This window comes from Asterias amurensis, chromosome 4, assembly GCF_032118995.1.
Source record: "Asterias amurensis chromosome 4, ASM3211899v1".
Lineage (NCBI taxonomy): Eukaryota > Metazoa > Echinodermata > Asteroidea > Forcipulatida > Asteriidae > Asterias > Asterias amurensis.
Window position 1 is genome coordinate 11,055,879 of NC_092651.1, and position 5,520 is coordinate 11,061,398.

Here is a 5,520-nt window from a genome sequence, read left to right on the forward strand (position 1 = left end):
AAATTGACCCGTTGTAATTTTGATTTTCTCTGTGCACAAAAATGGTTCGGAGCACAGCCGCCTACTTTTAATTTTCGGTATCAAGAAGTCTGGAAGCCGCTCTAAAACTTTGAAATCTGAATTGGGGGACATGCCAGAATGACGCAGGTACAAACTGCGTCTCTCTATCGTTTTTAGTTCCAGAATAATTCAAAAGTATAGCTGAAAGTTTTTATAAGTCCGGGCTTTTTTTCAACGCATATATTTGTTTTCTCCAATAATCACCACATGCCGTGTGTATCATGCGTTAAATATCCACAATTTACGGTGTGTGTCGGGTCTACTCCCTGGCCTCTAGCTTCACTTTGAAAATCCCCATAGCAGTAATTTTTGTACGAGAGGAAAGCCCTTGAAATTGTCCATCCAATGGTGCTAAACTTGTTTAGATTGAGCAATGATTTTGGGTCAAATTGACCCGTTGTAATTTTGATTTTCTCTGTGCACAAAAATGGTTCGGAGCAAAGCCGCCTACTTTTAATTTTCGGTATCAAGAAGTCTGGAAGCCGCTCTAAAACTTTGAAATCTGAATTGGGGGACATGCCAGAATGACGCAGGTACAAACTGCGTCTCTCTATCGTTTTTAGTTCCAGAATAATTCAAAAGTATAGCTGAAAGTTTTTATAAGTCCGGGCTTTTTTTCAACGCATATATTTGTTTTCTCCAATAATCACCACATGCCGTGTGTATCATGCGTTAAATATCCACAATTTACGGTGTGTGTCGGGTCTACTCCCCGGCCTCTAGCTTCACTTTGAAAATCCCCATAGCAGTAATTTTAGTACGAGAGGAAAGCCCTTGAAATTGTCCATCCAATGGTGCTAAACTTGTTTAGATTGAGCAATGATTTTGGGTCAAATTGACCCGTTGTACTTTTGATTTTCTCTGTGCACAAAAATGTTTCGGAGCACAGCCGCCTACTTTTAATTTTCGGTATCAAGAAGTCTGGAAGCCGCTCTAAAACTTTGAAATCTGAATTGGGGGACATGCCAGAATGACGCAGGTACAAACTGCGTCTCTCTATCGTTTTTAGTTCCAGAATAATTCAAAAGTATAGCTGAAAGTTTTTATAAGTCCGGGCTTTTTTTCAACGCATATATTTGTTTTCTCCAATAATCACCACATGCCGTGTGTATCATGCGTTAAATATCCACAATTTACGGTGTGTGTCGGGTCTACTCCCCGGCCTCTAGCTTCACTTTGAAAATCCCCATAGCAGTAATTTTAGTACGAGAGGAAAGCCCTTGAAATTGTCCATCCAATGGTGCTAAACTTGTTTAGATTGAGCAATGATTTTGGGTCAAATTGACCCGTTGTACTTTTGATTTTCTCTGTGCACAAAAATGTTTCGGAGCACAGCCGCCTACTTTTAATTTTCGGTATCAAGAAGTCTGGAAGCCGCTCTAAAACTTTGAAATCTGAATTGGGGGACATGCCAGAATGACGCAGGTACAAACTGCGTCTCTCTATCGTTTTTAGTTCCAGAATAATTCAAAAGTATAGCTGAAAGTTTTTATAAGTCCGGGCTTTTTTTCAACGCATATATTTGTTTTCTCCAATAATCACCACATGCCGTGTGTATCATGCGTTAAATATCCACAATTTACGGTGTGTGTCGGGTCTACTCCCCGGCCTCTAGCTTCACTTTGAAAATCCCCATAGCAGTAATTTTTGTACGAGAGGAAAGCCCTTGAAATTGTCCATCCAATGGTGCTAAACTTGTTTAGATTGAGCAATGATTTTGGGTCAAATTGACCCGTTGTAATTTTGATTTTCTCTGTGCACAAAAATGGTTCGGAGCACAGCCGCCTACTTTTAATTTTCGGTATCAAGAAGTCTGGAAGCCGCTCTAAAACTTTGAAATCTGAATTGGGGGACATGCCAGAATGACGCAGGTACAAACTGCGTCTCTCTATCGTTTTTAGTTCCAGAATAATTCAAAAGTATAGCTGAAAGTTTTTATAAGTCCGGGCTTTTTTTCAATGCATATATTTGTTTTCTCCAATAATCACCACATGCCGTGTGTATCATGCGTTAAATATCCACAATTTACGGTGTGTGTCGGGTCTACTCCCTGGCCTCTAGCTTCACTTTGAAAATCCCCATAGCAGTAATTTTTGTACGAGAGGAAAGCCCTTGAAATTGTCCATCCAATGGTGCTAAACTTGTTTAGATTGAGCAATGATTTTGGGTCAAATTGACCCGTTGTAATTTTGATTTTCTCTGTGCACAAAAATGGTTCGGAGCAAAGCCGCCTACTTTTAATTTTCGGTATCAAGAAGTCTGGAAGCCGCTCTAAAACTTTGAAATCTGAATTGGGGGACATGCCAGAATGACGCAGGTACAAACTGCGTCTCTCTATCGTTTTTAGTTCCAGAATAATTCAAAAGTATAGCTGAAAGTTTTTATAAGTCCGGGCTTTTTTTCAACGCATATATTTGTTTTCTCCAATAATCACCACATGCCGTGTGTATCATGCGTTAAATATCCACAATTTACGGTGTGTGTCGGGTCTACTCCCCGGCCTCTAGCTTCACTTTGAAAATCCCCATAGCAGTAATTTTAGTACGAGAGGAAAGCCCTTGAAATTTTCCATCCAATGGTGCTAAACTTGTTTAGATTGAGCAATGATTTTGAGTCAAATTGACCCGTTGTACTTTTGATTTTCTCTGTGCACAAAAATGTTTCGGAGCACAGCCGCCTACTTTTAATTTTCGGTATCAAGAAGTCTGGAAGCCGCTCTAAAACTTTGAAATCTGAATTGGGGGACATGCCAGAATGACGCAGGTACAAACTGCGTCTCTCTATCGTTTTTAGTTCCAGAATAATTCAAAAGTATAGCTGAAAGTTTTTATAAGTCCGGGCTTTTTTTCAACGCATATATTTGTTTTCTCCAATAATCACCACATGCCGTGTGTATCATGCGTTAAATATCCACAATTTACGGTGTGTGTCGGGTCTACTCCCCGGCCTCTAGCTTCACTTTGAAAATCCCCATAGCAGTAATTTTAGTACGAGAGGAAAGCCCTTGAAATTGTCCATCCAATGGTGCTAAACTTGTTTAGATTGAGCAATGATTTTGGGTCAAATTGACCCGTTGTACTTTTGATTTTCTCTGTGCACAAAAATGTTTCGGAGCACAGCCGCCTACTTTTAATTTTCGGTATCAAGAAGTCTGGAAGCCGCTCTAAAACTTTGAAATCTGAATTGGGGGACATGCCAGAATGACGCAGATACAAACTGCGTCTCTCTATCGTTTTTAGTTCCAGAATAATTCAAAAGTATAGCTGAAAGTTTTTATAAGTCCGGGCTTTTTTTCAACGCATATATTTGTTTTCTCCAATAATCACCACATGCCGTGTGTATCATGCGTTAAATATCCACAATTTACGGTGTGTGTTGGGTCTACTCCCCGGCCTCTAGCTTCACTTTGAAAATCCCCATAGCAGTAATTTTAGTACGAGAGGAAAGCCCTTGAAATTGTCCATCCAATGGTGCTAAACTTGTTTAGATTGAGCAATGATTTTGAGTCAAATTGACCCGTTGTACTTTTGATTTTCTCTGTGCACAAAAATGTTTCGGAGCACAGCCGCCTACTTTTAATTTTCGGTATCAAGAAGTCTGGAAGCCGCTCTAAAACTTTGAAATCTGAATTGGGGGACATGCCAGAATGACGCAGGTACAAACTGCGTCTCTCTATCGTTTTTAGTTCCAGAATAATTCAAAAGTATAGCTGAAAGTTTTTATAAGTCCGGGCTTTTTTTCAACGCATATATTTGTTTTCTCCAATAATCACCACATGCCGTGTGTATCATGCGTTAAATATCCACAATTTACGGTGTGTGTCGGGTCTACTCCCCGGCCTCTAGCTTCACTTTGAAAATCCCCATAGCAGTAATTTTAGTACGAGAGGAAAGCCCTTGAAATTGTCCATCCAATGGTGCTAAACTTGTTTAGATTGAGCAATGATTTTGAGTCAAATTGACCCGTTGTACTTTTGATTTTCTCTGTGCACAAAAATGTTTCGGAGCACAGCCGCCTACTTTTAATTTTCGGTATCAAGAAGTCTGGAAGCCGCTCTAAAACTTTGAAATCTGAATTGGGGGACATGCCAGAATGACGCAGGTACAAACTGCGTCTCTCTATCGTTTTTAGTTCCAGAATAATTCAAAAGTATAGCTGAAAGTTTTTATAAGTCCGGGCTTTTTTTCAACGCATATATTTGTTTTCTCCAATAATCACCACATGCCGTGTGTATCATGCGTTAAATATCCACAATTTACGGTGTGTGTCGGGTCTACTCCCCGGCCTCTAGCTTCACTTTGAAAATCCCCATAGCAGTAATTTTTGTACGAGAGGAAAGCCCTTGAAATTGTCCATCCAATGGTGCTAAACTTGTTTAGATTGAGCAATGATTTTGGGTCAAATTGACCCGTTGTAATTTTGATTTTCTCTGTGCACAAAAATGGTTCGGAGCACAGCCGCCTACTTTTAATTTTCGGTATCAAGAAGTCTGGAAGCCGCTCTAAAACTTTGAAATCTGAATTGGGGGACATGCCAGAATGACGCAGGTACAAACTGCGTCTCTCTATCGTTTTTAGTTCCAGAATAATTCAAAAGTATAGCTGAAAGTTTTTATAAGTCCGGGCTTTTTTTCAACGCATATATTTGTTTTCTCCAATAATCACCACATGCCGTGTGTATCATGCGTTAAATATCCACAATTTACGGTGTGTGTCGGGTCTACTCCCTGGCCTCTAGCTTCACTTTGAAAATCCCCATAGCAGTAATTTTTGTACGAGAGGAAAGCCCTTGAAATTGTCCATCCAATGGTGCTAAACTTGTTTAGATTGAGCAATGATTTTGGGTCAAATTGACCCGTTGTAATTTTGATTTTCTCTGTGCACAAAAATGGTTCGGAGCAAAGCCGCCTACTTTTAATTTTCGGTATCAAGAAGTCTGGAAGCCGCTCTAAAACTTTGAAATCTGAATTGGGGGACATGCCAGAATGACGCAGGTACAAACTGCGTCTCTCTATCGTTTTTAGTTCCAGAATAATTCAAAAGTATAGCTGAAAGTTTTTATAAGTCCGGGCTTTTTTTCAACGCATATATTTGTTTTCTCCAATAATCACCACATGCCGTGTGTATCATGCGTTAAATATCCACAATTTACGGTGTGTGTCGGGTCTACTCCCCGGCCTCTAGCTTCACTTTGAAAATCCCCATAGCAGTAATTTTAGTACGAGAGGAAAGCCCTTGAAATTGTCCATCCAATGGTGCTAAACTTGTTTAGATTGAGCAATGATTTTGGGTCAAATTGACCCGTTGTACTTTTGATTTTCTCTGTGCACAAAAATGTTTCGGAGCACAGCCGCCTACTTTTAATTTTCGGTATCAAGAAGTCTGGAAGCCGCTCTAAAACTTTGAAATCTGAATTGGGGGACATGCCAGAATGACGCAGGTACAAACTGCGTCTCTCTAT